We start from the raw sequence: 9,062 nt of genomic DNA, 5'->3' as shown, positions 1-9,062 counted from the left end.
TAGAGAAAAGTTACCGTCATTATCATCACGGAGGTGAAGCACCGGGGTTGCTCGGGCCGGTTTCAGTTGGAGAAGGTTGCCCTGGAGAAGGGTTGTGCGATGCGGCTTGGGAGTTATGCTGCACCAAAGATCATTTGCAATGTCTTGTTACCATGATGACACTCAAATGTTAAGACTAGTAACTAATGACCATTCAAATGAAACTCACCGTTCCCACCGGAGTAATGACTCGCATCGATGGAGGGGTGTGACCGGTCTTCTCAGAAATAGACTGCACATTTCATTTTGACAAGTCAGTCATATTAGTTAGTAATGAAACAAACATTACGTGCATGATTTGGCTAATATGCATAAGAAACTTACCACGAGGACCTCGTACATGGCCCGGTGAGTCGCCTCATACAGTGCCCTTGTTGGATCGCTAGAAGGGATGTCTAGAGGGGGGGTGAATAGACTACTCGCAAAAATTAAATCCTAGACTTTTCCCAATTTTAATGGTTAGAAGATTTTAGCAATTCTAACAAGTCTAATACACCCTACACATGCTAGTGAACATATATGGCAGCGGAAAGTAAAGACATTGCGTATGAAAGTAAGGAGTAGAGTTTAGCAAGATCAAATGCAAATATGGACACAATGATTTTGGCGTGGTTCCGATAGGTGGTGCTATCGTACGTCCACGTTAGTGGAGACTTCAAGCCATGGAGGGTAACGGCTGTGAGAGTCCACGGAGGGCTCCACCCACAAGGGGTCCATGAAGAATCATCCCTGTCTATTCCACCATGGCTTATGTCCACACAAGACTAGCCTCACTCGGGGTAGATCTTCATGAAGTAGGCGATATCCTTGCACGTACAAACTTCTTGGTTCAACTCCACAACATGAAGTAGGAGGCTCCCAGGCGACACCTAACCAATCTAGGAGGCACCACCATCCAAAAGGCAATAGATGCGGTAGAACGATGAACTCCTTTTGCTTTTGTGCTTCAAAAGATAGTCTCCTCAACACTCAATCACTCTCTCACATATTTGGCATGGGTAGGAGAGATTGATTTGGTGGAAAGCAACTTGGGGAGGCTAGATATCAAGTTTCTAATGGATGGATTGGAATCTCTTGATCTCAACACATAAGTAGGTGACTCTCACTCTCAAAAAAATGGATATGGCAAGTGTGTGTGTGTTCTGAGTGCTTCCTTTACGAATGAGAGGTGGTGGAGGGGTATATATAGGCATCTCCCAAAATCCAACCGTTACAACTTTATTGCCCAACTCGGTGACACCGACATGAATCTCGGTGGTAACGAGTTGCACTAAATGTGGAAACTTTTGCATTCTCGGTGATACCAATATAGGAATCTCGATGGTATTGGTTTGGTGACCTTGGGAAATTTCCAAATCTCAGTGAGACCGATTTCAAAATTCATAAATTCCGATTCTTGAAATCAACACACCAGAAAGTTGGTCACTAACTTTCGGTGGCACCGATACGAAAGTGGGCGGTACCGAGAGATTGGGGTTTGGCAAAGGTTCTATCTCAGGAAAATCGTTAGGGCCGAAATGGAATTCTTGGTGGCACCAATATTTATGTATAGGCTTTGGACACAGATTTTTGTGAGAGAATTGCTGAGTATTTTTGGTGTCTATCTCTAAGCTCTTGAGCAACCAATTCATCATAAATACGTCACCCCCTTTTAATAGTATTGTCTTTCCTACGGACTCAAAAGTGATTTCTCAAAAATATAAAATGCAGAGTCCTCTGGCTTGAAGCTTGGCTAATCCTATTCCTTTCCTTGCATCAAGGGGTTTCTCCTCACAATCCTTCGCCAATGCTCTCTATGGACTATACCTCAAATATACTAGGTAAAAGTGTTAGTCCAGGAGACAATGTATGTTGTCATGAATTATCAAAACCACCAAGGGAGCATAGGTGCTTTCATCCCTCTCCTCCTCCAACAACCTAACCGTATTATCATCCGCCAGTCGTTCCTTCTCCACCGCCACCCGGTCCCACTCCTCCAGAAGCGACTGGATTGTCGCTCTCTCTTTATGAAGAGCGGCTTGCAACACCACTCGTCGTTAGCATTGTAATCATCGATGGTCACACAAACAATGTAATGGAGGAAAGATATCCGAGTCGGTATAACTAACCTCGATGGCGAGATCGACTGTCCATGGATGAGTCCTTATCTAAGGACAGGAGCTCGTTTGGCGCACCTTGATCTCCGGGAGAGTGAGAGGACAACGTATCAGTCCATCTCCAATGGCCATAGATCCATGGGGCCTCCCGCCACCAGCTATCATCACCAGCTCTCGATGAATAGGATGCTTGCTCAGGTTATACTCATCCCCTTTCCTCGCCTTCGCCTCCTTGTTGTACATCACAAGCTTGTGGTGCGAGGAGATGTTGGTGAACTTTTCAGGATGATGGAGGTGAGACTCACAGAATACCTTGGCCTTCTTGTACGAGGCAGTATGAGCCATGGCATAGAGGTCGTACACCTCTCGCACCTCCATGTTATTCTGTCACACCTAAAAGAGGGGAACAAAGTATTAGTAAAGGGCTCAAGCTAGCATGTTTGTTATTGATCAGAGAGATGTCTCGGTCATATCTGCATGTGTCCCGAACCCGTAGGGCTACACACTTAAGGTTCGATGACGCTAGGGTTATAGGGAAATAGTGTACGTGGTTACCGAAGGTTGTTCGGAGTCCCGGATGAGATCCCGGACGTCACGAGGAGTTTCGGAATGGTCCGTAGGTAAAGATTGATATATAGGAAGTGAGGATTTGGTCACCGGAGGTGTTTCGGGTGACACTGGTAATGTACCGGGACCACCGGAAGGGTTCCGGAGGTCCACCGGCAAGGGCCACTAGCCCCAAGTTGCTACATGGGCTAAGAGTGGGTGGTAACCAGCCCATGTATGGGCTGGTGCGCCTTCACAACCATCCTAAGGCGCACAAGGGGTGGAGAGAGGGGAAACCCTAGGCGTGGGAGGCCACCTTGGGCCTCAAAGGCCCACCCTATGGCCCTCCACCCTTGGCCGCCGCCCACATTGGCCTCTAGGGCTGCCGCACCCTTTATGGTGGGAAACCCTAAAGGGTGGGCACCTCCTCCCTATCCTCCTATATATATTGAGGGTTTTTGGGTAGATCTGATAAAACAATTGCCTCTCTCTCGGCGCAGCCCTACACCTCCTCCTCCTCGTCCACCGTAGTACTTGGCGAAGCCCTATCGGAATTACCACACAGCTCCACTGTCACCACGCCTTTGTGCTGCCGGAGCTCTCCCTCAACCTCTCCTCCTTCCTTGCTGGATCAAGGCATTGGAGACGTCACCGGGCTGCACGTGTGTTGAACGTGGAGGCACCGACGTTCGGTGCATAGGTCAGAATCCACCGTGATCTGAATCGCTGCGAGTACGACTCCATCAACCGCGTTCTAGCAACGCTTCCTCTTAGCGATCTCCAAAGGTATGAAGATGCTCTACCTCTTTTCTCGTTACTGGTTTCTCCATAGATAGATCCTTGCATGACGTAGGAAAATTTTGAAATTACTACGATCCCCAACAGTGGCATCCGAGCCAAGGTTCTATGCGTAGATTCTATGCACGAGTAGAACACAAAAGTTGTGGGCGCTGATTTTGTCAATTACTTTCCATTACTAGTCTTATCTTGATTCGGCGGCATCGTGGGATGAAGCAGCCCGGACCGACTTTACACGTACTCTTACGTGAGACTGGTTCCACCGACCGACATGCACTAGTTGTATAAGGTGGCTAGCGGGTGTGTGTCTCTCCCACTTTAGTCGGATCGGATTCGATGAAGTGTGTCCTTATGAGGGTAAATAGCATTGGCATATCAACGTTGTGGCTGTCACATAGGTAAGAAGCGTTCTTATTAGAAACCCTAACCAACCACGTAAAACTTGCAACAACAATTAGAGGACGTCTAACTTGTTTTTGCAGGGTATGCTATGTGATGTAATATGGCCAAAAGGATGTGATGTATGAGATTGATCATGTTCTTGTAATAGGATTAACGACTTGCATGTTGATGAGTATGACAACCGACAGGAGCCATATGAGTTGTCTTAATTTATTGTATGAAATGCAACGCCATGTTGATTACTTCACTTTATCGCTAACAGTTAGCTATAGTAGTAGAAGTAATAGTTGGTGTGACAACTTCAGGGAGACACAATGATGGAGATCATGATGTCATGCCGGTGAAGGTGATGATCATGGTGCCCCAAAGATGGAGATCAAAGGAGAAAGATCATATTGGCCATATCATGTCACTATATGAGTGCATGTGATGTTTATCATGTTTGTCATCTTATTGCTTAGAACGACGGTAGCAAAGATAAGATGATTCCTCATTAAAATTTTGAGATATGTATTCCCCTAAGTGTGCACCGTTGCGAAGGATCGTTGTCTCGAAGCACCACATGATGATCGGGTGTGATAGATTCTAACGTTCGCATACAACGGGTGTAAGCCAGTTTACATACGCAAAACACTTAGGTTGACTCGACGAGCCTAGCATGTATAGATATGGACTCGAATACGGGAGACCAAAAGGTCGAACATGAGTCGTATGGTTGATATGATCAGCATGGAGATGCTCACCATTGATGACTAGTCTGTCTCACGTGATGACCGGACACGGGCTAGTCGACGTGGATCATGTTTCACTTGGATGACTAGAGGGATGTCGATCTGAATGGTAATTCATTAGTAATTTGATTAGATGAACTTAATTATCATGAACTTAGTCTAAAACTGTCTTTACAAATATTGTAGATCCAATGGCCAACGCAAATGTCTCATTCAACTTCAATGTGTTCCTAGAGAAAACCAAGCTGCAAGATGATGGGAGCAACTATGCAGATTGGGCTCGTAACTTAAATCTCATCCTCACTACTTCTAAGAAGGCATATGTCCTTAATGCACCGCTAGGTGATCCTCCCGTTCCCGTGGCAGACAAGGACGCTAGGAACGTCTAGCAGTCGCGGAGTGATTACTACTCTCTCGTTCAGTGCGGCATGCTTTATAGTTTAGAACCGGGGTTCCAAAGGCGTTTTGAGCAACACGGAGCATATGAGATGTTCGAGGAGGTGAAACTTGTTTTTCAAGCTCATGCCCGGGTCGAGAGATATGAAGTCTCCGACAAGTTCTTTAGCTCTAAGATGGAGGATACTAGTTCTGTCAGTGAGCACATACTCAGAATGTCTGGGTTGCACAACCGCTTGACTCAACTGGGAGTTGAACTTCCAGATGATGCGGTCATTGACAGAATCCTCCAGTCGCTTCCACCTAGCTATAAAGGCTTTGTGATGCATTACAACATGCAAGGGATGGAAAAGACTATTCCCGAGTTGTATACAATGCTGAAATCTGCGCAGGTAGAAATCAAGAAAGAACATCAAGTGTTGATGGTCAATAAGACCACCAGTTTCAAGACGGGCAAAGGTAAAAAGAACTTCAAGAAAGACGACAAAGAGTTGCTGATGACCCACAAGTATAGGGGATCAATTGTAGTCCTTTCGATAAGTAAGAGTGTCGAACCCAACGAGGAGCAGAAGGCTCTGATAAATGGATTTCAGCAAGGTAATAACTGCAAGCACTGAAAGTAGCGGTAAGAAGTGATTGTGTAGCGAGGTGAAACGTAGCGAGCAAAAAGTAACAAGTAACAAGTAGTAGCAACGGTGCAGCAAGTGGCCCAATCCCTTTTGTAGAAAGGGACAAGCCTGAACAAAGTCTTGTAGGAGGAAAAATGCTCCCGAGGACACACGGGAATTTCTGTCATGCTAGTTTCATCATGTTCGTATGACTCACGTTCGTTACTTTGATAGTTTGATATGTGGGTGGACCGGCGCTTGGGTACTTCCCTTACTTGGACAAGCATCCCACTTATGATTAACCTCTCTCGCAAGCATCCGCAACTACAAAAGAAGAATTGAGACAAAGTCTAACCATAGCATTAAACTAGTGGATCCAAATCAGCCCCTCACGAAGCAACGCATAGACTGGGGTTTAAGCTTCTGTCACTCCAGCAACCCATCATCTACTTACTACTTCCCAATGCCTTCCTCTAGGCCCAAATATGGTGAAGTGTTATGTAGTCGACGTTCAGATAACACCACTAGAGGAAAAGACAACATACAACATATCAAAATACCGAACGAATATCAAATTCACATGACTATTATTAACATGACTTATCCCATGTCCCGAGGAACAAAAGTAACTACTCACAAAACATAATCATAATCATGATCAGAGGTGTAATGAATAGCATCAAGGATCTGAACATAAACTCTTCCACCTTGTAATCCAACTAGCATCAACTACAAAGAGTAACCAACACTACTAGCAACCTTACAAGTACCAATCGGAGTTGCGAGACGAAGATTGGTTACAAGAGATGAACTAGGGATTGGAGAGGAGATGGTGCTGATGAAGATGTTGATGAAGATGCCTCCCCTCCGACGAGAGGAGTGTTGGTGATGACGATGTAACGACCCGACTCAAGACGAGTCAAGCCTTTGGTGTTTCCGTACCATCCCAAGATCATGCTGGTACACACTCAGTACATAATGTATATATTCAAGAGTTCAATCACACAGCTTTATTAATCAAAATCTCATAAAGAGTACTTTATTACAATAAAGGATTACAATAAAGTGGCTGAAGGCCATCTCATGAGATATCTAACGAAGACTAGCGGAAGCATCAGGTAGACGAGTCCATCCGACTCCAGGGCATGTCGCTGAGCGTAGATCGTAGCCTCACTCCTGGTCAGAAAAGTACTCTGCAACATGATACGTTGCAGCCGTGTAGGTCAGCATATGGAATATGCTGGCAAGTCATCAAAGAGAGGGGTAAAATAATAATCAACTATCTCTACATGCATATTTGGCAGGTGGGGCTATAAGTTTTGCATAAAGCCAATTTTATCCTACAACAAGAGGGGCTGGAAGCAAAATATTACTACTTTGTTTGTTGTTAACGAGAGGGTTCCGCCAACCAATTCTCGTACCCGAATAGTTGTTAACACCCACATCATTATTAAGTTGTGACGAGAGTTCAGGGGAAATTCAATGCCTTCGGCTCAAGTCGTCCATGACTGTGGACACAGCTAATCGATTAGGTCGGGCACTCTGCAGAGTTTTGCACACGTTCCCCACAAGATTTGATCGCCTCCGTGTTTGTCCTCGCACTTCAGGGTGTTTGAAGACCGGATGATCAAAACATGGTCTTTCAACGGGTCCCTCTGAATCCCTGTCGGTGCCCATCAATTCCTACCGTTCTTCTACATCTGCTAGCACCGCCTGTCCAGAGTCGCCGCGTTGTCCAACCAAGCCAGAGCCCATAATGACTTGTGGCTGTGCAGGTAAGCCTTGAGTCTTGAAAATATCCGTCCGTCTCTTTGAGCCTGGGTGAAGCTTTCCGCAGGATGTCATGGCCGTCCCCAGCATCCCGGGTCATCCACTGGTTTCTCCAAGGAGCCGATCAACCGTCCTTCACCCAGTGTTGCATTGCATCCGAGGTCTTGAAAAGTCTTGTCTTAACCGGTCTTGATTATTTAATCAACCTCGCATCACTCGTGTTATGCACTCAACCGAAAACCCATCTACTCAAGCATAGCAAATATAAAATTGTCGTCCCGGGGCCAAGTATCGGGGTTGTTGTGTGCCTACCACATGATACTACAACTTATACTAAAATTTCCAAGTACCTAGGCAGCATGCAATTGGGCAAAGAAAGGTGAACTACCATGCATCGAAAAACATAGGAAAATAACATGATCAAAATGACTTGCCTTGATGATAGTTGTCTTGATCGAGCGCTTCTAAGTAACACGCTTCGCACTCCGGGTGATCTACTGATACAAACACAATACACAACATAAGCACTACAATCAAGCAACAAGTAAAAATAACATCACAAGTAAGAATTTGCTAAGGCCTAAGTAAAAGAATTCAATACGCGTCACTAAGGCAGAAACTTGTTTCTGTTAAATCCCCAGTAAAAATAATTTAAAATTTTTGAAACTTCTACCACAGTAAGATATAATCACTAGGAAGCAGTAGAAAAAAGAATCAACTCAAAATCATTTTTTAAACTCCTGGAATAAGCAGAACAAGGTTTAAAATAAATCTGATCTAACTTGTATTTGAAAATTCAAACATAGACAATTTATATGTTTTTAAAAACTATAGAAAAATTGGAATCTACTGGAACAAGAATCAACATCATTGTACTTCGGGATCAAACGCTATGGCCAAAACAAAACAGAAACTTTGCTGTTTTTGGAACTAGACAGAAAAAAGAAACTAATTTGCTAACAGACAGGGGGTACACGTGGCGCGTTGTAAGTGGCTATGGGGTGTATGTTGCTAACGTTAGGAGCAAACGGCCGAGATCTAACTAAAACTTACTGGCTAAAAGTTAAGTGAAATAAAACCCGAGCGGTTTTTGTTTAAAAACCGAAAGGTTACCCTACTTCTAATCTACACCATTGACTACGATATAACGGATGAGAATAGGGGGAAAAAGCTCACAGGGTGGTGGTGGTGCTCCGGCGGTGGTTGCCGGCGAGGCGAGGGAGAGCCGGCGATGGGGAGGGGCTCCGGGGGTCCTCCGGCGGTGGCAACGGGACGGGGAGGCGGCGGCGAGTTCCCTCCGGCGAGTGGTGGCGACGGCGAGGCGAGGGAGGCGCCGGGGTGACTGCCTCTGGTGGCTGAAGTGGCCTAGCCTCGGGTGCTCGCCGGCGAGGCCTGCGGCAGGGCTTGGGGGCGGCGGCTCGGCGTGGTGGTGGGAGAAACGGGGTGCGGGCGGGGGCGGGGTTATTTATAGGTGGAAGGGAGGTCTAATGGTCCATAGATAGGCAATGTGGGACTAAACATATACGTAAAGAGGAGAAAATAGAAAAAATAAAGAAGAAGTGCCGCATGGGCTCAAAGACTTTGGCCAGCCGCATGAGCCGTTACGGCCAGCCGTGGCCTTTGTTTTTTTTTGCGAGCGAACAATTTTTTTTGAAACAAAGAAGAAAAAACGTATA

The sequence above is a fragment of the Hordeum vulgare genome, chromosome 4H, assembly GCF_904849725.1.
Source record: "Hordeum vulgare subsp. vulgare chromosome 4H, MorexV3_pseudomolecules_assembly, whole genome shotgun sequence".
Taxonomy (NCBI): domain Eukaryota; kingdom Viridiplantae; phylum Streptophyta; class Magnoliopsida; order Poales; family Poaceae; genus Hordeum; species Hordeum vulgare.
The sequence above is the reverse complement of the archived record's forward strand: the minus strand, read 5'-3'. Positions refer to the sequence as shown.